The sequence below is a fragment of the Motacilla alba genome, chromosome 11 (genome assembly GCF_015832195.1).
Source record: "Motacilla alba alba isolate MOTALB_02 chromosome 11, Motacilla_alba_V1.0_pri, whole genome shotgun sequence".
In the NCBI taxonomy this organism is placed as follows: Eukaryota; Metazoa; Chordata; class Aves; order Passeriformes; family Motacillidae; genus Motacilla; species Motacilla alba.
The window spans coordinates 18,189,693-18,214,533 of NC_052026.1; the positions used below are offsets into that span (position 1 = coordinate 18,189,693).

Below are 24,841 nucleotides of genomic sequence, written 5' to 3' on the forward strand. Positions count from 1 at the left end.
AACAGGGAGAGATGGGGATGGAGAGGGACTGGGGGGACACCCAGAGCCCCAAACAGGGAGAGATGGGGATGGAGAGGGTCTGGGGGGACACCAGAGCCCCAAACAGGGAGAGATGGGGATGGAGAGGGTCTGGGGGGACACCAGAGCCCCGGAAAGGGAGAGATGGGGATGGAGAGGAACTGGGGGGACAACAGAACCCCAAACAGGGAGAGATGGGGATGGAGATGGACTGGGGGGACACCAGAACCCCAAACAGGGAGAGATGGGGATGGAGAGGGACTGGGGGGACACCCAGAGCCTCGGAAAGGGAGAGATGGGGATGGAGAGGGTCTGGGGGGACACCCAAAGCGTCGGTGACTCCCAGGGAGGGGAGAGGCGATGATGGAGAGGAGCTCAGAGCGCCAGGCAGGGCAGGGCTGGTGATGGACAGGGACCGCGCTGGGGGCTGTTGTCACCCCGAAAACAGAAGGGCTCTTCTGGGGCGCGCAGATCAGCAGCAGCGAGAGCCCTCGCAAGGCAGGGCTCTCGCTATGAGGTTGGAACAGCAGTGTTAATCTTCTCTGCGGTGTTTACAGAGCCAGCTCATCCGTGGGGCGGGTGGAAGGCGGCCAGCTCGCCCGAGAACGCTCTTTATTAAAAAATACGGACTCGTGTTGCTTTTAGCCGTGACCCCGGAGCGCGTCCCGCATTTTTGGGGGAGGGCGGCTCCCCTCGCACCCGCGGGAGATGGGAGGTCCCCGGCCGCCTTCAGCAGCACCCGGGGGAGCCCCCGCCTGGGAGAAAATCCCTTGCGGAGGTTTTGGGGGTGATTTTCCCCCGAACGGGAGCCTAAAGGAGCCGCTCAGCCCTCCCTGCCCGCGGAGCGCAGGGCAGGACAGGGCAGCTCCGCTCGCACAGCTCGGGGAACTTCCAAGGATCCACCGATTTGTTTGTTTTTCCTAAGGAAGACACGGAGGGGGATGTGAGCGGCTCGCTCCGTACCGGCAGGCAGAGACGAAATTCCGGGATGAGGGAGGAACGGGGGAATTGCAGAAAAATTAGGAAAAAAAAAAATATATATAAAACAAACTCCTCTCAAACCTCTCCCTGGTACCCTCGTCCTTGCACAAACTGCACTTGTAGCAGAAACACCAGCACGGAACTGGCTCGTTTCTCCATCCTGCCTGTCCCGGCCCGTGGGAAGGGAGGGTAATTCCTGGGAAATAGCCGGGCATCCCGCACGGACGCGCAGCGAGCTCTTTTTGCGGACAGATGTGGGCATTGCTGCCGGGGCGGGGGACACAGGAGCCCGTCCCTGCCCCGCGTACCTGGCCGCAGAGAAAGGGTGTCCGTGGGGTAAAACATTCAGGAATGTGAGGGAATTGCGGGCGGGAGCCCTGGGAGCGCAGCGCAGCTCCCCGCGCTGCCTGCGCGGCTCTGTCCTGCACGCCCGCCCTCGCTCCCCCGCCGCCAAAGCGAATTTGTTGCATTTCCTCCTTTGATTGTTTAGTCAGAGGTTTTGCCAACTTCCTGACGGTTCGTTTTCTGATTCTGAAAAAAAAAAAAAAGAAAAAAGAAAAAAAAGAAAGAAAGAAAAAAAAAGAACCGCATTTCCTTTTTGACTTAAGAGGGAGAGAGAGAGAGAGAGAAGCGGAGGCTGGGGGCTGGTGGACGCATCGAGCTGTATGTACTGGACTTTTTGTCTTCCCTCTCCCCGTCCCAAAACCCTCCTCCTCTTCCTCTTCCTCCCCTGCGAGCCCGGGCTTTGCAGCGTCCCCTTCCCCGCTGGCAGCTCCTGCCTCGCAGAGCTCCAGGGACCGAGCCTGAGCAGGGGAAGCGGCTTTGCAGAGCTGCTGCTGCTGCTCCGAGCTCTTGGGTTTGTTTCCTTCTCCTTAAATTGCTTTATTTTTTTTCATTATTATTATTTCTTTTTCCTGTCTTTTATTTCCCATTCCGCACCCTATGCTTGCAGTTCTTGTGGCTACGACAGGGGATCCAACAGCAGAAAGAAAAGTAAACACGGAAATCTGTCCCACTCGCCTTTATTTGCTTCGGGTTTTCTGTTGTGGGGTTTGTCTGAGCTCAGTTTACTATTATTTCAATTTTTTTTTTTTTTTAATTGAGAGCAACAAAACGCCCTTTGCATTTTATTCCCAGCTCTACTGTCTTTAATCCCTCTGCTTAAAGTGTAAAAACTCTACAAAACTATGCAGTTTTTAAATCCTAAATCTTAAATCCGTATCTTTCTCATAGTTAATTTTTATCCCTGGTCTTGCCATACCAGAATATGCTTAAAATCGGTGGTGGCAGTGGTGCGAAGCTTGGCATAAGCAGAGCAAGCTTTGTGGAAAATTGTTGTCTTTTCCCCCCGTCCAAGCCCCTTTTCTAAACTGTTTTTGTGTTGGCCGATATTTATCATTCAAAGCAGCAGCGATTCAGCTCCGGAGCTGCAGAAGGGCAGGGCCCTGCCCCAAACCTCCCGAAATCAGCGGGAGCTTTGGATCCAGCCCTACAGAAATAAACCAGGGGGAAACCCTAGGCACGGTTTGAAGAAAACACATTCTGCTCGGAGAGAATGGGGCTTTGTTCAGCTGCGAGGGGGACAGGGCGCAGCGAAATCCCAGCTGCTTGCTCGAGTCCAGGGGTGTTTCGCTGGGAAATCTCCAACCGCCTCCAATGGGGAATCTCAAACCTTCTTCAAACTGGGGCCTGCTTTGGCAGCCAGTCCTAAAAGCTGCTCCTAAAGTGGCTGGGCCCTGTATTTCTGTGTGTGCACGTCTGCAGTGCTGCCCCGCGGGTGTGCGAGCCTTCCCGGGGGTGTGCCCGCCCCGAGAGAGGTTCGGATGTGCTGCAGAAACCAGAAATGACACGGGAAGGGCAGCTGGAGGCAAGGACAGATTTCTGCTCTGTCTGTCCCCGCTCTCGGTGTCCCCACGTGTGAAGATGCTCAAGCGCCCCTACCACGCCTCGGGGAGGGGGATTTGCGCATCCCGGGTTGTTTCCACATCCCTCCGCGCCGTGGGCCAGAGTTTTCCTCCTGGCAGGAAAATCTCTCGGCGGAGATCACAAATCCGAGCCGTGCACCCGCACAAACCCCGAACTCCCCCTTTGGGGACCGCTCCTTTGGAGCATCCAGCGAGGCATCCCAAACATTTGCGCAGCCTTCGCCGCGGGGTTTTGCTGTCCCAGCACGGCTCTGCGGAGCTCTGCGGAGGCTGGAAAAGCCCGGCCGGGATCGCTGCGAGGTGCGGGCTCTCCATTAGGTGGCATTGGAAGTTTGGTGCTGGGACGGGGAGAGCCGCCTCTGCCTCGCCTTTGGGAGCGTATTTATCTTTTCAGCACTTGTTGGATACTCGCGGCGTAATTTGCTTTATGGACAGGCGGTTTAATCGTTTTATCGGGGAAAAGAGACCCTCCCCTGTCCCCTCGCGGAGCTTTGCAGGCAGTCAAAAGCGTTATCAAGATAATTGGTTGTTGTACACCACTTAAAACCCGTAAGAGTGTAATGTGTATATAACACAGTATAATGTGGAGCAGATATGTATAATGTATGTATAATAATGTGTAATGTAGAGCAGATTATACACAGCCCTCTCCTGTTTTCTAGAGGCTCAAACACCTGAGAGCTCAGCCGCGCCTTGCTGCGCTCATCGGCAAGGGAATTTTACACACATCTTGTGGGGTGTTGTCTGCTGAGCAAAGAAAAGATGAAAATAAGGAAAAAAACCCCTTTTTTAATGTGTATAGCACTCAGTAGTTTTGTTCTGATGGATAACGGGTGCAGTTTTAAATAGTAAAACTAATTAAAATTCCTTTAAAAATAAAAGTCGATATTAATCAATTGGGAAAAATATTTTTCTACCCACAGCAACTTTGTGGGAGTTCTGCTTTTACATCCCATTCCAGCAGTTTTTGTTAAATTAGGGGAAAAAAAAAAAGCCCTTCAACGGTTAAATTTTTTTGCAATGATAGAGATCGTTTTAATCGTAGGATAATGAACCTAATTCAATTTACACTGGTGAAATCTCATTAACCAAATTAGAGCCAGCCCCTTATTTACAATGAGCAGAATCAATCTCAAACTGTTTGCTATTGTTTGGTTTGTTTTGGTTTTTTTTCCCCCCTGACTTCTTGCTGTCATTTAATTTAAAGGGCAGACTCCACATTTATCCTCATTTGGGGAAAACGTTCTAAAGAATTGAATCTGGATTTTGATTTCAAGGCACTGTGTCTGAATGGCTTAAAAACCTCCTGATTATTTAAAACTTCATTATAATTATTATTTAATAATAACAACAGTATTATTTGTCAGAATTATGACTGACAAGCTCCATCAGAAACGTCACCTGAAGATTTATACATAATTAAATATATACATGTACTAATGGCAAAATATATGTTAAAGCATTTATTTTGTTTTATCTAGAAAAAAAATATTCTAGGCTACAAAATTTTCTCATAGTACAATTTTTGTCCATTTTTGCATTCCTTACCGTGCCTTTTTTTACCTGCCCTGAAAATGTGTTGAACTTCTTTTAATGACCCTTCCTCCGCTCCCATGGGAGGGAATATTCTGCTTATTTTGACAACTGATGTTTTCAATTATTTTTTCAATTCTTTTAAAATGCAGTGGGCTCATAGTTTTGTTTCAAAGTGTGACTCAATGATAATTAGTAAAAAATTTCTCATTTTAATGGCTTAGTTCTCTACACTCCAGCACTAACAAAATGAGTATTCTTGTCCCAGATTTACTTTCAAATGTAAGTTTTAAATATTGTCCCTGTAATATCCACAAGAGCTCAAGAGGGTCAATAAACACCAACATTTTTGTTGATTTTTCTGAATAAAAAAAGGGGGTTCAACTCTTGGGAGCACGTTGGGAATATCCCAATCCAGTTCTGCAGCAATTAGCAACAACAGTGATTAAATTTTGGGGTTTCAAAGGTCATTTTTGCCCCTTGCACAACTGGGACACACACACACACACACACAGAGCCATAAATTTCCACTGCTCATTCCATCCATTTTTGATGGAAAGTTGGAGAAATCCAAACCATTTTCCCGCCCTTGCCTCCATTTGCAGCTGAGAGCAGAAGAGCTGAGGCTGAACCCAACCCAACCCCGCCAGGGCGAGCTGGGATTCCCAAAAATCCCATTTCAGACTGAATTCTGCTGAATTCCGCCACGCTGAGCTCGTTATTCTCCTCTGCACCAAGGCACGGGCACATTCCCATCCCCTGCTTTCTCCGACTTTTTCTTCTGCTCCTTCTCCTTTTTCTCAAGGTGGGTTTCCCCAGGGCTTTGTTTGTTTTTTTCTGAGGTTGCCCCTGTGATTCGGCACCGACCTCCAGCACACCGGGATTTTTCCCTGTGCAGCAATAACGATGTCACCATCCTGAGCTGAAACAAAGCCGGGCTTTATTCGTGGGGCAGAGCAATATGATAATCAAGGAGAAATCAGAGACCAGATCTTAAACAGGAGAAATTGGTGAATTTCCATGAAAAATCAATGAGGAGCTGGAATGATTTTTTTCCTCTTTTTTTCCCCCCTTTTTTTCTATTTTTTTCTATTTTTTCCCCGTGGTGGAAGAAAACTGATATTAAAGTCAACAAGCTCCGAGCTTGCCCCAGTGTGTGGAAATTTCGACATCCATTACCTGCTTTCGACCTTTAGCAGGGCAGCAGAAAAAGCAGCGCTCAAACACTCGGCAATGGGCACAGCATGCGCACAGAGTTTCTCTTTCACCCACGACAACCGGAGGGGAGAAATTCAAATTAATTGTTTTTCTAGAATTAGAAAAATTCTCTTAAAAACCACGTACACAAATGAGCGACGTGGTTGTAGGCATTAAAGTTTTTTCGTGACTTTTTTTTTTTTTGTTTTGGTTTTTTTTTAAGGCCCCCGGGTTTGCTCGGCGGCTGAAACTCCTGGAAAGCTCAGGAGAAAAAACAAACAAACAAACAAAAAGGGGATGTTTAAGCCCTGGGGGTCAGGTTACCCTGCTTGCCTATTCATCACCGCCTCCTCTAGGAATGTTGAACCACATTTTAGGGTCCTCGCGGGCTGCGAATTGTTTGGTTCGAGTCCTCTCCGTGACGGCATCAAAAAATGCGCAGCATTTTGGGGAGTAAGAGATCGTGGGATGAGGCTTGGGACATTCACACTGTGGTCTTGGGCAGTGGTGCAAGTCTGAATAAATACTGAAAAACTGCAGGAAGAGTTCTGCACGGGCTTCTAGTTAAAGTAAAACTGTAATAATAATTAGGGAGCATAAACTAGGAAGGGCCGAACTCTGCCTGCAGCAGCCCTAATGATAATTACCTTGTGGTAATGAGTGTGCAGGCCAGTTTTAAATAACATAAAGACAGTGGCTCTGTGTTTTTGCCTTCAGAACGTTTCAGCGGGAATAGATCCCATGTAGAATCCTTTAAAAATTCCTATGAATTCCCATCAGCTCTGACCTGATGCTGTATTTAGGCGGATCGGGGCTTTAGGGTGGCTCTTCCCCATCGCTCCTGGCCCCTCTGAGGCATTTCCTTGCCTTGTTCGTGGTTTTGTTAAAAAGAGATAGAAACCACAGGCTGGCTGTGATGCCATTCCAGGCTCACACCCACCTTCCAGCCTTGGGAATGTTTCAATCTGATGTCTCCAAAGCAAAAATCCCATCGCAGGCAAATCTCTTCACGCAAATATGGGGGGGTGAAGCATTACCTGGTGAATGAGAGCAAGGAAAGGACTTCTTGCCCGTGATTAAAAAAATAAATTGGTTTTAAAAGAGCACATTCCATTTATTCAGTTTTGAGTTTGGCTGAGGTTTGTTATAAAAATAGTGCTGTAATTTTTTAAGAAACATTTTCTGTTTGGATAGATTAACTGTACACGCAGGCACTTTAGCTTTTGATTCCTTTCAGTAATAGAGTAATATTCATTGCTGGCATACAAAAGTCCTCCTAATAAAAACAGTTTGGGAAATCTTCCATGCCAGACAGATAAAATCTCTTTGAAATGTCGGGGTGATGATAAGCAACAGTCAGAAAATTGGATTTTTTTTGCCCCCAGGTTCCAGCGCTGCAAAAGCATTGCCATCACTGACAGAAGTGCATCTCTCTAGTGTTCTGCTGCAAATTCCTGGGTTAAAAAAGGCATTTGGGACTGATGTGTTCCTAGCTGATTGCCGTAGCCAGAGTTTTGTGTATTTGGGACAAAAATAATATGGGAGTCACATCACTGTGGGGCCTCCCTCCCTCTCTGTGCTCTATATCTGGGGCAGCTTTCTGGTACCAAGCAGGATCCTGGCACATCCCTCCCTGCCCATCTTGTTCTTTGGGTTCCCTCAGGCTCTCAGAGAACTGTTTTGCTTCCCTTTAAGTGTGGGAAAAGGCTGAATGAAGCAGCAGGGCTGGGGAGCCAGCACAAGGGATCCTCTCCCCTCTGCCTCTGCGCTCACCTCCAAAACAGCTCCTTGTGCCCCTTGCCTTTAATCTCTCTGTCACAGGTTTTTAGCAATAATTCCTCTGCTGGCCTGAGAACCTGAGAAGTTCCTTTCTCTCATTTTGTGTCTGTTAAATCAGGGCAAGGTTCATCTGAGTTAAATTTTCATAGTTCTCTGAAAATCCCCACTTCCCTGAGCTGAGGCTGCAGCCCTGAACCCCGCGCTGCTGCCGCCAACTCAACATGAGCAGAAGCAAAAATTAAAACAAAGGAGAAAAATAGCGAAATACTGGAAGAAACAAATATGTCTCCCATTTTCTGTGTCAGTGGGTGAAGGCCAGCCTGGGAGCTGGCTGGATCCATGTCTTTGGTACCCTTCTCATCGATCCAGCCCACAGGATCCATCCCAACCCCAGCACATTTGTACATACGGGGCTGTTACCGGTCCAGGTTTTGCTTGTATTTGTTTCTGCCTTGCACTTCTCTTTTGTAAATCCTGAACCATTTCTGTGCTGTTCATTTCAGTCCTTTTCAAAGGGTGAAAAGGACTGAAATGGGTGTTTTCTTTTTATTTCTGATGTTTTTACTTCAGCGCGTCCGTGGATGCGCTGCCAACACAACCGTGAACGCACCCAAAACTGAAGGTTCAATTTAGCAGCTCACTGCTCTTTTGACATTTTAATTTCATCTCCTTTTTTTTTTTTTTTTTTTAAGAGAATTAGTGGTAACTTTATCTCTCATCAAATTCCAGGATTTTGTCTAATTCAATTATGCCTATGGAGGCTCCTTTCTTCTTTCTTTGGCTTTACCGAAGTGACAAAGATGATTGTAGATCTGTTTCTGAGAAAATCCAAATCGCCCTGGAATTATCTGCATTTTTCCTTCTTTGTGTATGTCTAATATTATCTCTTATAATTCTTCAAGACTAGAAAGTTCTGGTCTATTTTATTTTTTTTTTACATATTATTATTAAACAACTTTAATGATCACTTGCAGAGGTTGGTAATTTGTTCCCACAGCAGTGGTGATGATAATACAAAAAAATATTAGGAAGCAGCACCTCTGTGCTTTAGACTTCCTTGCCATGTTCCCTGTCAGCTTGCATCCCCTTCTCCTCATCTGTGGGATAGAAATAACCTTGGGACTGGGAGAAAAGTGTGTTTCTCATAAGAGCACAGGACAGGAAAGCCTTTTCTCTAAATCAAAAGCAGTTGGCTGCTGCAAGAGCCTGGAGGCAGAAACTCTGCTGCTGCTGTTGATGTCTGTCAGCCCCTCCACCTGCCCACAGGCAAAATTCTCTGGGGTTAATATCGACCCCAAAGTCCTTACTTTTAATACTGCTCTAATCTGAGACCTGCTGCAAAGCTCCGTGCTCTCCGTGTGGGAACAGCCTGCGCGTTCCTGGAGGCTGGAGAGAGCTGCCTGTGGCAGTGGAATGGGTCACGGGACATTCCCCAGCAAGCCCCTGACCTCCCGAGCTGCTGCTGCTGGGAATTTGGGCTGGGCTTTGCCCAGAGCCCCTCTCCTGGAGCTACACTGAGGTTTTTTAGGGGGTCTGTCCAGCCTGCTTCCACCACCATCCTCTCCTCCATCAGGCACATCACAAGGACAGCAGCGATGCCTGGATGCTCAGACCATTTTGGCTTTTCCCTCTTGGCAGGGAATTTCACCAATTTTCCTTCTGAAACGTCCTTTTTTGGCCAGCTATGGAACGGAGATTCTCTTCCCCTGCACAACCCTTTTTTTCCTGAGTAGAGGGAAACTCTGTGTGTGCCCCAAGAGAATAACAGGGATCATCCCCCCTTTGCTATCCAGTAACCCTCATGGGCTGAAATACAGAGTTGGGGTTGGGAAGGACCTTAAGGATCATTTAGTTCCAACATTCCAGCCCCACAAGCGGTCCCACAGCATTGCCGGCGGTGTGGCATTGGAGGTGATGTGACCCTGTGAAAACTGATGCTGCTGGTTTTACACAGCTCCGCTCCAAACTTCTCAAAGACGAGGATGGACGCGTTGGGAACGCCGGGAATTCCGGCACTTGCAGGCCTCGCGTGCTCTGCAGGTGGATTGGTATGTGGAGAGGTCACACCTAACCAACTTCTTAGGCCTCTGGTGTGAAAGATAAAGCCATCTGGTCACCATTTGACAGCTGAAATTGTAATTACACCATTTGGCCTAGGAATTGCTGGCAGCCACCGTTTGAAGCTGTCCCAGATAGGGATCGAGCCGTTCCACGGAAGCCGGGGCGCTGGAATTCATCTCTCCCCATCTCCCTGGCCCGCTTTTCACCTTCCCGAATTTATCTCCGCAGATCCCTGGTCCCGATTGTGAACTTGGCAGTGGCTGTTTGGCGTGAATAACCCCAGTGGCCACTAACCAGGAACACCTGCTGGCCCCGTTACCCGGAACGGGAGGAGAAGATGGGCATCTCCAGCGGAATTCCAGCGCGGAATATGGAAGTGGTTAAAGGAAGACCTTCCCCGCTCGGGGTAGCAGAGATCTGAACCTTTAAATTGCAGCCATTCCCGGCCTGACGATAAGTAAATAAACAATTCACAGCTGCGAGGGCTAAACACAGAACACATCTATCTCTCGCGGGCCTGATTGCTGAACGAGTAATTAAGTGCGAAATGTGAGCCCTGGAAGTCACCGGGAGATGATAAAGGTCTCCAGTTGTAAATTAGCTGAACTCCTCGATTTTAACCCTTCAGGAGCCCTTGGGTGGCACTGGGTGCCTCAGCGTGGCTCCAGTGCAATTTGCATGCAATTATTCCTGACATTTGCCCCTGGGAATATGGAGCTGTTATTTTAACAAATTAAAAAAACAAGGGAGGGAGTTGCTTTGTCTCTTCTCGCTGAGCTAAGGCAGGGCACCCTCGCAGTCCCAGCTCCTGGCTCTGCCACGGTGCTCGTCCATCACATTCCCCTGTCAATGTCCCTCCTGGCGATAGCAGAGGTGTCACAAACCCAAAATGCATTAAAGCCTCTGCTCAGGCTCTGAGATAAAGGGGGCTTCTGGCTGGGATGGGCAGATATCCATCAGTGCCTCCAAACTGTGCTCATTCAGGATTCACCTTGAGAATCAGGGTGTAATGAATGACCAGAGATTGAAGGATCACCACTTGTTAAGTAATTCATTAAAAGGGTTGTGGGGTTTTGCTTTCTTTGGTTGTGGCTGTGGTTTTGGGGTTTTTTTCCTTTTTATTTCTTATGAATGAAAACTTTACTTTTTATTTGATAGTTAGTTTTAAGGACTCAGCTCCTGCAATTTTATGACTATAATCAATGCATTTTCAGATGCATAACTAATTATTTTAGCACACAATGAAAACTTTGTCAATGTCCAACAAGTGTCCAGTTTTCAACCCAAAGGACTGCTACCTACAAGATAAATAAAAAAAATTCAAAGTCGAATTTTAAAAAAATAAATAATACTTAAGCCATCCAATAATTTTTGAGTGCTGGATACCAACCTGACAACTTCTAGGGTTGATTTAACTTAATGGAGTTTTTCTCCTTAGTTGATTCACAGGCCGAGATGACCTACTTGATGCTGGAGCTGGATTTGATTTGAATCCTGGACTGTGATTCCATGGAGGGATGGATCTATGGATCTGGATCACACTCAGATCACTCCACAGTTAATTTTTATGTGGACCAAATTAATTCTTGGGCTCTCTGGTGAAGGGAGAAAAGTAGGGAGTGATTCACAGCAGGACCTCAGCTTCCTTCTCACTGAATCACCAGGTTTGTTTGGGACTGGCCTCTTTATTACAAATTTCTTCAGACTTAACTCCCAGACTTTCGCTTTTCTCCTGTTCTGAAGCAGCTGCTTATATTTTACAGCTTTTCCTGAAGCCATGGCAGGAGCTGTGCTGGAAATGGTGCCGTGGGAGTCTGTATCCCAGGCCAGGAGACCAGACATCAAATCCCTGGTGCATCTTGGCAGCTGGGAATGCTCCAGCAAACCAGGAATGCTCCAGCAAACCCTGCCAAAGCAGCTGCTGGGAGCACATCACCAGCAGTGTAAATGGTAGGTGGGCTCAGAGGAGAACCAGCCGGGGATCTCCGTGTTGGGCAGAAGAGCCTTGTCTTTCCCCAGCCCCAGAGAATCCGTGAAAACCACTCAATTTCACACAGCTGCTTTGTTCAGAGCTGAGGCCACGCAGAACACGGCTCGTCCATTTTAGATCCTGCTTCCAGTGGGAACTGGGCAGGGAGACAGCAAACTTTCAAACCCCAAGCTGTGAAGGAGCAAGAACACTCCTAAAATGTCCCTTCTAAAAGGGAGCCTCCCTTTTGGGTTTCAAATGCTGTCTTTGTTACCACCCTTGGTAACCTCGCTAGCAAAGAGCTGAATGTTATTAGAAAACAGCCGAGCATGGGTGGGAAGACAAGAAAACAAAAGGAAATGGAAGTCCTGGAAATTGATTTTCCATTTGAATCTTTTATTTTTCTTCTAATTTTTAATAAGACGTTTTATGAAGTTTATTGCACTGCTATCTATTTTCTTTTAGGGTGTGCTATCTTTTGTGACTTAGACTAAAATAAACCTCTAGTTGCTAATTAAGGATAGAAATGGAAATCCAAAGATTTGCTTCTCATCAATGCCAAGCAGTAAATCCTTTAATGCTCTGGGATTTTGCTCTATAGCTCTAAATTTCCCATTGGTATTTAGTAATCTGCTGATTGCATTTACTTTAATTCTTTGGTCTTCAGCGTGTTCATGTTGAGGCACTCACTCACAGTAGCTCTGCGTGTTAAGGGCAGCGAGTTAAAAGCTGTAGAGGTTTTTTTATTAAATTCCAGCTCTGTTTTTCCTATTGAGTTCCCAACTACTGTGTTATATCACACTAATAGGAGTTGTACTCTGGCTGGACAAATGGCAGCGTGCTGCAGTGTCCTGGGGGAGCCATGACATCATTTTTAATTTGCTTATCTGGACTCGGAAAAATAGGAGGGTGTTTGGTGAGAAAGTGAATTTATTTTTGCTCCAGCTCACCTCTTCTTGCTGTGACGTTATGGGAACTGTGTCCCTGTGCAGGTTGCACCCACCGGCTGCTCCCTGGAGGTCTCAGATGTGCCCATTCCACCACCTCTGAGGGAACGGAGGGATTTAATGGCCCATTTTCCCATTTTCCCATTCCCCAGGAACTGAGGAGGAGAGGGCCACCATTTCCTCTAATGCATCCCTCAAGGTTTGCCTGCTGAGAGAAGCCAAGGAAACCTTCCAGGCAGTTTTGCGGTTGGGTTCCACAACCAACTTGACACTGGGATCAGCAAGAAAAGGGACTGGGGAAATTATTTGGAGCACCTTGGATACCTTTGGCTCTGTTTGGACTGCATTAGCTCAAATAGGATTTAATTGCTAATTTTTTTTTTCATTTCCTCATTCCAGCTGAGGCTGGAAAAGGTGTTTTATTCCCATGGGAGCTGGAAAAATGCTTCCTAACAGAGCTCATCTAACCTTTGCTGTGGGCGTCTCTTTTCTCATGGAATTAGGACAGGGGACAGGAATTTTAGAAGAGGAGAGAGCTTTTAAGTCGTATCATTCAGAGCAAATAGTTTAGATACAGATAATGTTGGATAAGTAGTTACTACATCATTAAATGCTTTCTAATTTGATCCAAGTTTTTAGCATTTGCTGAAATAATGGCTGTGTCTTCTCCAGAAAGATAATTTTGACATAAAGCCTTTAATAACTCTGTAGAACTCGGCTCACTGGGAAATTTTATTTTCCCTAAGTGGAAGTCTGGCCCTTCTGTCCACTTGTTTTGCAATGAGAACCTTCAAAATGGAAGTGCAACAACATTTTTTATCATTTATTTACTTATTGCACTCATTCCAGAGAATCACTTGTGAGCTATAACTTGCACTTGCACTTTCCCACCCCAAACACAAACACACATTTAATTAATCTCACTGATGCTCTTTTAAGCTTCAAGTCTCAAAATCTGGATGTTTAAATCCTCTTTATCAATTTGGATAAACTAGGTTTGAAGAAGGGAACCAAAGCTGTGTTTCCTGAGTGATTTAGGAAAAGAGAATCAGTCTCAGCAGCTTTCAGTCCAACCAGTGCCATAAGCTCCTGGCCACCTGGAACAGCTGACTTGGCATTCCAAAGGCGAGTGAGGACCGAAGGCTCCAGCTCCCTGCAGTGGGAATGACCTCACAGCACGAGGAAGACCTGATTACATCACGGAGATAACCTGTTCCCGTAAAAATAGCAAGGTCAGGGAGGCAATAAAGCTGTCAGCATGGCAATCACAGCTTGTGTTGCACCAGCTCCCCAGGCTGGGGAGCAGGAGGGTGGGGACCTCACAGCGAGGATGGCCACGTTTGGGTAAACAAACCCATGGCAATACCCCAGTGCTATTGTCTGCTCAACAGCTCTATTTGTGCCAGGGATATTTCCAGGTTAGCTCCTCCTAGGCCCATAAAAATCTTCATTTCATTCTTTTTGCTGCTCTTTTTTTCTTTTTTTTTCCCCCTGGATGCAATGATAGACGGAGTGCCCATAAAAACCTCACGGCTCCATGTAGGACATCCCCAAGCACCGAGCCAGGTGTGGAGCAACTGGTCATGGAACAGGCTTCCACCCAGGCCTGGGCTTGGCTCCAGCCCCTGGTCCAGTCGCTGGGATGCCTCACTCTTTGTTCACATCCAGCTGTGGGAATATCTCACACCAGAGGCCAGGCCGAGAATGCAAAGCCATCCAATCTCTCCAGCCAAGCAGCCTTGGGAGGTGCTCGTGGTGCAGGTGGCAGCACAGCCCAATATTTTCATTGTGCTGGGCTGGTTGGTTTTCAGCAAAGGAAGATGTTGTGGAGGGTTCACATCCTGTTGGTGCCTCAGATACGTTTCAGCTATTGCTGTTTTCCTTTGGATAGCGTGTCCCTTGGCTCAGCCTCCAGTTTAGCTGGCCTTGGACAATGGGTCAGAGTGATGCAACTGATTTGGGGACTTTCGGACACAAGTGTCAAACTGTGAGGTTTTGATAACGATTGAACATGTGCAAAGCAGTGTCTAGGGATAAAACATTTCTTACTCTATCCAAAGGGAAGCATAAACTTGTGCCACTGATTATACAGCAAGGCTTTGTCTGTTAAACACTGAGTCTTCAGCAAATTTGGGTGAAATTTTTGATTTTTAAGAAACTTTTCAGCTTAAAGCCATGCCAGGTGTTGAGCTCAGAGATGAGAAAGACCAAGAGAGGCATTGGCCTCATGTGAGTGAAATGTGGCTGCAGTCAGAGCAGCTGCCACTGCCTTGCACAGCTTTTCCCTTCCTTTGGTGCTGGCTCAGTGTTGCACTCAGAACAGCTCCAGGCAGTTATAACCTGAAATTCCTGACAGTTACATCCACCTCCTCCCATCCTGGCCAAGAAATCCATTTGGAAATGAAGCTTTAAATCCAAACTTCCATTGCTGTTGAAAAGGGTTAGACATGGGATGAGATTATGAGCAATCAGATGGGATAAAATTGGGGTTGACCAGAAAATTTAGTTGCAACTCAGAGAAAACTTCAGGAGTTTCTATAAGTATATTTGCTACTTTGCATAGTATTTTGTTATATTTTCACCCTTACTGATTTTGATGGGGCCCCAAAACCAGAAATACTGTGAGATGAGGCTGTTTCCATGGACTGTTTTTGTTCTGTACTGGAGGGGAGAAAACCTGTTCTTGTAGGATTTTCATCTCAGAAAGAAATAAGAAAAAAATAATTTGTTAGTGTTTTTCTAAATGGAATAATTAATCTGAAGCTTGCCGATCACCAAGTCCTAATTACATGCTGGTGTTAATTCCATTGATTGTCCATAGGTGAGTCAGAGTTCTAAGGCAATGAAGGAATTAAATTGGAATGATTTTTCAGTTTTTTTGGGTCTATTTACAGACTGTGGTATGTCCATTTGATCGAGTGCCAGAATGTGAAACTGAAACGCCAGTGTTTTCTTCTTGCTATAATTGGAATCTTTTAAGACAAGATTCCAATGTTTGAAGGTGTTCACTGCAAGGTTTTGGTTCTTTCCCATCAAGATTTCAATGCTAATACATAAAATATTAAACCCAACGTTGGCTGCCTTCCTCTTCCATCGAACTCAACAGGGATTGAATTCTTTGATTTCTATCAGGACAATGTTTAGCACTCCTGGCTGCCCAAAACACACCGTGGTCCAACCACCTGCTCTGGATCTGATCTCCACAGGTGTTACCAGCCCTTCCCAAGCCCCCACTGGTCTGGAAACAGGAATTTCTCTCTTTTTATGAACAAATTATGGTGACCTGAAACACGACTGATACTTGGGGCTTCTTGGGAGCAGCCCTGTCAGGGAGGGAGCTGAAGGATGTTAATTTTTGGGATGATAACAACATCTTTTAATGAAAGGGAGGGGTTTGGCCTCCAAGGGCTTTGCCTGGGGGAGAGGGCGTGAAGGGGAGCAGCCCCTGAGCCCCGGGTTTGCCATGCTGGCTGGGAGGCCGTGAGAAGAATGGGGTTTGTGCCTCTGCCAAGCCCTTCCCTGCTGCTCTTGGAGAAACCAAGCTGCAAAAAGCTCTTTCCTGCAGAGTGTCGCAAGGACTGTCTTGAATTTGGCTTCAGGAAATGGTTCAATTCTTCTGCTTTTTTTTTTTTTTTTTTTTTTTTTCTTTTTTTTTTTTCTTTTTTTACTCTAGCTTGCTCCACATTATTAAAAATAAATATATGATTTACATGAATCTGTTGCATGGGGCATGAGACCTGTATCACCTACAGGGATGGTGATGGGGAGGCAATTTCTCTGTGCTGGAGCAACCAGTCAGCCTTAGTTTAAATCCCTTCCATCATCCAGTGCAACAATAATATCTTTTGGACAAGGGATTTTGGAAAAGTTGAAATGTTTGCTTTACAAAACAGACATAAAATTTCTCCTTCAAGGTGCTAACTTTGTGCTGAGCTGGTCCAAAACACGACTGCATCTGGCTGTGTCTCGTGTCTGCCACTAAAAAAATGTCCTAAATTCCAGACAACCTCTGGGGCTTTGAAATAAAACTCATTAATCCTGCATTTGAATTTAATATTTGAAATTTCATCCTAATCTTTTTTTTTCTTCCACATGAATTAACTTTAGAATACTTGGAAAGGAACACAAGGGTGGGTTTTTTTCTTCTTCTTTTTTTTTTTTTTTTTTTTTTTTGAGAGAGAGAGGGATACAGAACATTCTTAACAAAGGGTATAAAATTAAACTAAATTTGACCTCTGCCTTTAGCAGATTTTCCACCTGGTCTGTGCAGGAAATCAACTTCTATATAGCAGCTCTTTCATAAGGAATAACATACATGAGTCTGCAAGTGACAGTTTTTCTTGGGTGGACAACAATGTTAGTTACTTTTTATGATTAATTGATAAATGTTTTGATATGGTGCCTGGGCTCGGAGTCAAAAATCACTCCAGTTAGATGATCCAACACTTGGGAAGCTGAGCCAATTACAGCTCAGGCACAGTGAAAACAATTCTAAAATATTTCAGCCTAAAAATGTGCATAGTTGTTAAGGAATCTTACATGTGGGTGTATGGTGGTATCCTGAATTACAACGACTTGGTGGGCCAATTTCTTCAGGAATGCAGGGAAGCACAGGGATTCGAGACTCTTGCATCTATATTTCAAAAGACTTGGGAAAACAGAAGAACCACATGGGCTCTTGTGGCTGGGCACGTGCTGAGGAAAACCAGAGCATGGGCCAAAATGTACTTTTAGTCCCTTGGGTTGCACAAATCCCTTTGCTTTTTTGGGAAGGTTTTAGGTTTCGAGTCTCCTTCCCTTGACTCTTAACCTCCTCTGAGCTTGCTCTTTTCTTTTTTTAGGCTCCAGAACTTACTTTCTGCACCAGGCTTCCGACTTTCATCCTCAGATTTGCACCCTGATGGATTTTTAAATGGTCCGTGAGGAGCAGGATTTCATGTCTGTGATCAGGTTGCCCCTACCAGCAGGGTGGGCTGGACTCAGAGGTTTTAGGTATAGCCCAGCACCCAAAAAACTACATTAGACACAGCTCCTGGAGGTCCTCCAAAAGAATAAACTCGTTTGCAATCAGAGTTTATTTTCTCAGATTCTTGGAAGAAGGAAAAACACTCTATTTTTCTTTCTTCAGGTAAGTGAATACAGAGGCGTTTTTTTCAGTGGGATTTTGGGGTCATCAACCCCAAAATTTGATTACTCAAAGACCATTTGGAAAACTCCCTGTTGCAGGTTGCTGATGGCTTTGTGTGTGACAGAGCTGTTCCCAACAAAGTCAGTGGAAATAGAATATCTGTTTTCTCTTCTTGTTCCTCCAGCCTTCAGTTCCTCAAATGTCACATGGAAATTTTGAGGGACGCATGCCTGGAATTCAGGGCCACCAGAGATCTGGAAACTGAGGGGCAAATCCTGAACTTCTGAAATCTCAGGGGTTTTTGGCTGTTCAGCATTTTCCATGCAATCATCTAATCCTAGTCCCAAGCATCTCAATGTCTTCAATGGATTTTTACTCCAAGGCCAAGCTTCACTTTAGAAAAATTAATGGATACAGCTTCTGCTGGAGGCTGTTTGACATCACTAAGGCCATCAGCTTCTGAAAGGCTTCAAGATATTTGAATAGAATTAGATCTAGGTATTACTCCACCTTTTTAGAGCCCTTGACTCTTGATATATTGTGAAGGAAGTGAGGAGAGCTGAAGAATATATTTTGAAATGGAAGAGCATCTTTCCTATCCTTGTTTTCCAGTGAAGATCCCATCTGCTGTGTGGTTAAAAATGCAATTTCCCCAGAAAATGTCTCATTTCGAGTATGATTTGAGTGGCATGACACCCCCTTCCCAACCCTCCCTCCATCCCTGACACCCTGTTTTGATCCTGGATCTAAACACAGTCCTGCTTTCACTTTATTTAACCCTGATTTCATCACTGTTGATCCAAAAGGAAAATTTCCACCAGCACACTGTAAGCTTTACTGCTCGTGACTTCTTAATCATGCAGATTTTATTTCATGTTAAGCTAGCAACTGAACTCTTCTAATAAACAGAGCAAAATCTAATTAGGCTACTGGAGGGAAATAGAGGAATTTATACTCCTCCAGACACACAGACATTAGGAATTCTGCCTCAAACATACAGCCAGGCTTCCTGGCAGCCGTCTCCCTCAAAGAGTGGCTAATGATCCTACTAATTTGCACTTAGCTGATACTGCGAGGAGTTCCTCACAGATGGAAAATATACTTCTTCCATGAGATCATACAGGGCAGCAGGGCCTCGTGGATTGTGCACAGAGAAAAAGAAATCCCAGCTCCTAATCCCACGGCTCCCACTCCTCGCTGTGTGGTCTCTCAGTTTCTCCATGCACAATCTCGCTGTTCATTCATGGGCCCATGGTGATTACTCACTCCTTTTTCTGTGTTCCCAAAGCAGAAGGCACAATTAAAGCACTGAAACGCTGTGGTTAGAGACTCAACACTACCTCCAGAGCATCTGTGGAGAAGATTGACAGCACAGATGAATTTGGCTGATTTTTGGGCTGGTAATTATTTCAAGTATTGCTGGGGAGAGGGAGATCAGAAACCACCTGGCCTTGGGAAAGCCGACACCCACGGAAGGGGACACATCTCCCCACAAGAGGCCACAGAGCCAGGCTACACCCAACCCCTCAGGGACGTCTCCATGCACACAATCACCCCTGCACACCCATGGTCCCTCCAAAGGGGGATGCTCCCCAGAGTGGCGGTGGAGTCACCATCCCTGGATGCATCCAAAGAGCATGACACTTTGGGATATGGTGCAGTGGGCATGGTGGTGATAGCTCAAAGGTTAGACTGGATGGTTTGGGCGGTCTTTTCCAACCTTTCCAGCCTGTGATTCCATGATACCACCTCAAGATTTTACCCCTTACAACCGAAAGCAGCTCAAAAAGGCAGTGGGGTTAATCTTGGCCTCTCTGCTGGTTTGGGCTGGGGTTGATGTATCGTGTGAGGGGCAGGGAGTCCTCCAGCACATTCCCTCACTCTTCCCTGCAAAGGACATCCCAGATGTCCCACAGCAGTCCCAGCTGTCCACTGGCATTGGGAACCATGGGATATGTGTCCAGAATTGGCTGGGAAAGCGTGAATACCATGGAAGCAACAGGCATGCAACCAAGGCATGCAACCCTCCCCAGGAACTGGTGCTCAAGGCTCTTCCCCAAGCCTGTGTTTTCCAGCAGCCTTTTTTCAGAATGAGAGCTGTCATGTCCTTTCCGAAGACTGTGTAGCCCTTCCATTCTTGTTGGAATTGCTCCTATAAAACCATCAACCAATCCTTTGGCTTGAATGAAGGGCAGGGAGAGAACACAGGAGTAAATGTTAATAGAAAACCAGAACAAAAGGGGGTTGTTCATAAGCAAATAGAATCATAAAATTATAGGATCACAGAATGGTTGGAGTTTGAAGGGACTTTAGAGCTCATCTTGTTCCAACCCCCTGCCGTGGGCAGGGACACCTTCCACTGTCCCAGGTTGCTCCAAGCCCCATCCAACCTGGCCTTGGGCACTGCCAGGGCTGGGGCAGCCACAGTTTCTTTGGATAATAAAGCAGGACATGACCCAGCCCCTGGTAATCTCAGGAGACAACTTTCCCTTGATGACATTAGGGCAGAGTGCCAACAGCTCTGGCCCCTGGAGATGCACATGCTTCAGGAAGGATTCAGGTCCTGCTGAGCACAGGTCTGTTCAGGGAAGGGTGTATTCCCAGGAGTGGGAGGAGAAGACCTTCCTCCTCGTATTTCAGATTTTTCAAAGTCAAAACACAAAAAGTTCCAGAAAAAAACAACCCTGCAGCGGGCTGAAGCTGATGTATCTTTTTCTAACACATGGGGCTTTTGTGAAATGAAATCCCTGGCCCGAAACCTGGAGGCATGGCTTACTTTTAACTTTTACTTTATCCAGGCAAACCTCCAGCTGATGTGAGAGAGCACTGGGTCAGATTAGGATTTGGCCCACGAGGGCAGAGCAGAGCCAAGCTCCGAATGTCACACAAACATTTTAACTGGAGACTGGGCTTTCTGCAGGATCCCAGGGACGGAGCAGGGCTGTGATCTGGTCCTCCCTGAGGCATACAACGAGGTTAAACTGCCTAGAGCATGAAGAGAACAGGATCCAAACATCTGCACAGCCATCTGTATCATCTCTTCCTCTTCCCTGAGATGTCTGGAATATTGTCTGCTTTGTGTGATGGGTAGAAACGAGCTAAAAACTGCTTAACCTGTTCCCTGTGGGTGAAAAAAAATCAGAAATCAACCCCTGCGTTGTTCATGCTGAGGTGGGAAGTGTGTTCTCACTGCTGCTGAGGTATGAAGAGGGCATATTGTTCATTTAAACCACACTCTATAGTTTTTGCAGCAGTAAAGCATTTTTGAAAGTTTACAGCTGTAGGAGAAATTCCCTGGAGCTTATCCATCAGTTTTCTGCCAATCAGAGAGCTGAAGGCACTCCGGTTTGGGCTCCAAAAGTGACATTTTAGTGTTACACGTCTGAAATGTGGAGCAGCTTCGAGAGAGCATCCTGACAGGTTTGGAACTCCAAAGAAATGATTTTCTTTTCTGGTGCCAAGCTACACAGTCTGGGAAACGCTGCACGCCACACTCGCTCCTGTCCCTCTGCCAGAACCCAAAATATCGATTCAAAAGAGAACAAGAAGTATGGCTCAGGACTCTGCTTTGTGGATGCATTTCAAGCAGGAGCTCTCTCTAATATTTAATGTATGAACTGCTCTCTCAGCTATAAGAATTCCATGTAGGAGGAGGTCCATGTTCATGTAGATCACGTAGCAACGCTGTGGAGAAAGGGAGAGACTCTGCAGGAAAGAAAATGTCCCAGGCTGACCAAAAAAACAACTCCAGTGTGGAGGAAATGGTAAAACTTGGGCCAATCCACTGCAAGCCCATTAATTTATAATTTTAAAAGTTGTTTCAGAGTGGTTTCTGAAAGGGAAAACACGGGTATCTGAGAAGGTGTGGATGCTGAAGCATTGATGTGGGAGCCATCCTTCAGGGAACCAGAGTGCCAGGCCATGCCTGTCTCCACAAAGTGGTCAGAAGGAGGAGATTGAAAGACCTTTAGAATTATTGCTTCAGAATAAACCCAAAAGAATGATTATGAGATGGAAAAAAAAATTCATTTGGTTTCTCAGAATTATTTTACTTAAGTAGAGCAGAGAAGAGCTGGGAGAGGAACAGGCCACATTTTTGCTCTTAATGAATGGTTTTAAAATGTTCTTTAATAGGGTGATAAGAACAGAGCATCTTTTAATTAAGGCCTGGGATGAATCAATTTGCAATAACTTATTTTAGCTGGTTAGGGAAGGAGCTGCACTGCCATAGGCAGGTTTATCCACAGGAGCATCCCTGGAATGTGATTGCTTCAACCCCAGTTAGGGCTGGAAAGAAGCTCCTTGAAGGGGAACAGCTCAGATGTGGATCTCATCTCTCTCCTGGAGAGCCCTGCCAGGACACCAGGGGAGAGGATTTCTGAGCTCAGCCCCTTCTGATGTCCTTGAATGTGGGAAGATTAATATTTTCAAACGCTCTGTCACGGATTCGATGACTTTGGCCCAGCACCTTCTGTTTATTGTTAATGAAAGTCAATACAAGTGTGGAAAAGTACAAAATGTCAACCTACGACCTCGTGAAATCCATGGCAGGAGGGAGCAAAGAAAGAAAACCACCCTTTGGTGCACGCTTGGTGCCTCCTGCCGTGTTGGGATCCAGAAGTAAACGGCTTTTTTTCTCAGGACTGGGGTTTAGTAAGTCAGGAATTTTGTCTCTCCTTGTTTTCCTTGCAGTTAGTTAAATCCTTCGGCTCCTGTTAACACTGAACTCCAAGTTGATTTTTGTGTTAAAATGCTGAAACCTAATTTTCGTTTAACAATTTTCTCTTGGAGGCCAACATCAAATTAGTGTGTTTTCCACTGGCAGCCCCTAGTAATTTGGTAGGCAGGAGGCTCACACATACTTAAGTTATTCAATACATTTTGTTATACTCTGTACAAGAAACCCAGTCAGAAAAGGCTGATTTATGATATTCCTCAGGTTTCCTGTTACTTTAAACCACCAGCATCCCATGGCCAAGCCCTTCAGAGGCAGCCAGCACATCTGGCCCAGAGTGCTCCTGTCACCCCTGGCCAAAATGCCATATTTATAATCAAGTCATCATAGAAAAGAAAGAATTGATTATGATGAAAAGGGGAAAAAAAATGGAAATCTAAAAAAGCAAATTTATCAGCGGACATTTGTAAATATGTTCAGGTGGGTTTTTTCCCAAACATCCATCCCAGACAAAGAGGAGCCCATGGCACAACGAGCAAGTTTATTAGATGTGTGCAGTCACCTCTTTTAGCCTAATTATAAATCACTGAATGCTTTGATTTTCCCATTTCACCCATTTTTAATGCTATTTCATTTTCCATTTGTACAGACGAGCCACCCCTGGCTGAAGCCAAAGCTCCACAGTCCATGTGAAATCCCACCTGCAATTCTGCAACTGCCCGTGGAGAAGTGAGTCTGCTCCTCACAAAATGTATTTTAGCTGCCCTCCTTAGGGACTTCAGGCTTAGGCAGTCCCTGGGTCTGGGTTGTATCCGTGTGTCCATCTGTCAAATGGGATCAATGAGCCAAACTCTCCCTGAATATTAACTTCCTACATGTTTCATAAAATAGTCAGAGGCAGAAATTTGGCTTAACGTCCTCCTTGAAGGGAAAGCTGGATTGCCTGTCTGCGCTGTAAAAATCATACACAAATCCACAGGGCATCAAACGAGGCTCACAGCACAAACCCTTAATTTTTTCTCATAAAGCTGTGGGTTTCGAATATGCTGCACAATAAAGGGAGTGAAACACCTGCAGTGCTCAGGCTGGTCCAGGCTGTGAGGTCAGGCAGTGCTTTGGGGTCGCAGGACAAATAAACTGGCACAAGCAGGGATTTGTGTGCACCCCAAAAGGGCACAGGCAAAGCTGTATTTTCTTCTCTGGAAGATGCATTTACAGACATTCATTATTAATGAGAGAGTCCTAAAGGAAGCCTATAGATGGTAACAAGCAGAGGCTCAGCTGTGTCACACCCTGGAATGTTGCTGTGGGAATGGGAAGAGCTGCAAAGGTTCAACATCTCTGAAAATCTGATCACTGAGCATTTCCAGTCAGTTTCCCCTGCCAAAGGAAAATGAAATTTTCCAAATCTGTGCCAAAATCTGACGTTCATGAGCAGTTCCTCAAGTAGGTTTGGATGATGTAACCAACAATCATGAATCCCTCCTCCACTTTCTAAATTACATCTGGTTGGGATGAATTTTTATGGTTTTGGGTTTTTTTGGGGGGTGGTTTGTTTTTGTTTTTTTTTTTTTTGTTTGGTTGGTTTTTTTTATATTTATTTCTTTTTATTGTTCTTTATTTTCATTTTTATGATTTTTTAAAAATCTGAATGACTCTGCTTGGGCTAAACCTCATTATGCAGTTGCATAATGACATATAAAATTCAGGACAAAAAGGAATTTTGCCTCATGAGGGTGGGCAGGCCCTGGGACAGGGTGCCCAGAGCAGCTGTGCCTGCCCCTGGATCCCTGGAAGTGCCCAAGGCCAGGCTGGATAGGGCCTGGAGCAAACTGGGACAGTGGAAGGTGTCCCTGCCCATGCAGGGGGTGGCACTGGTTATGTGACCCCATAAATAGCTGGATAAATAAATAAAAAGAAAAAGCCTCAAATTAATTGTTGCAATCTTAGGTACCTTTTGCCCTGGAGCCCAAACACACATTTCTATCTAGGAATTTCTAGGTGAGAATGCAATTAAATCCAAATTAATGATGCCATTCGTGGAGGAAGGAGGCTTTGTATTCCCTGTATGTGCCCAGCCAGGCTCTCATAGATCATGGGTAAATACAGAATGGGCATCTAAATACAAATATGGAGGTTGCACACTCAGATTTAAAACTCAGATTTGCTTTTTGCTGATAGAAGATTCACTTTTAATGGAGAAGAGACCAGACAATGAGGCCACGTTGTCCTGGCTCCAGAGGTAAAGGGAAAACTGGGAGAGAAACTCAAACCCGCAGCCAGACATGGAAAACAGGAGCATGTCAGTGACCACTTGGAGATATCAGGGTGAGAGGAACTTAGGGGTCTAAAGAGCCTCTTATCACCCAGGAGGGACTGATAGAGGGGGATTAATGGTGCTCAAATACTTCCTGGCAATGACCTTTCTGCAGCTATTCCTTCTCCTTCACAAGGGCTTTGTTTGCCCAACAATGGCAGGAATTATCATTTATTTTGCTGTGATTTTACTTCTTCCTTTTACTAAAGGACTTGAAGAAAATCAGAGCTGGTGGCAGTTCTTGGATTTGCCATAAAAATGGCCCAAAAAAGCAAAAACTCTGTGAGATTTCTGTCATTGAATCTGATTTT

The 24,841-nt window shown here is 45.6% G+C and overlaps 1 long non-coding RNA gene across 4 annotated transcripts; it reads left to right on the forward strand.

The window, feature by feature from the left end:
• Window positions 1-1,211: 1,211 nt before the first annotated feature.
• On the forward strand, window positions 1,212-23,707 carry LOC119705710. 4 transcript variants are annotated; one of them, XR_005258301.1, is made up of 6 exons: window positions 1,212-1,662; window positions 9,723-9,951; window positions 10,933-11,158; window positions 11,258-11,444; window positions 17,252-18,938; window positions 22,863-23,707. It is a non-coding gene; the product is annotated as an uncharacterized LOC119705710 (long non-coding RNA). The 4 variants fall into 4 exon arrangements; XR_005258302.1 differs by lacking the exon at window positions 22,863-23,707 and having other exon boundaries at window positions 1,227-1,662; window positions 17,252-17,538; window positions 17,723-19,823; XR_005258304.1 differs by lacking the exon at window positions 22,863-23,707 and having other exon boundaries at window positions 1,227-1,662; window positions 17,252-17,538; window positions 18,827-19,823.
• Window positions 23,708-24,841: the final 1,134 nt, after the last annotated feature.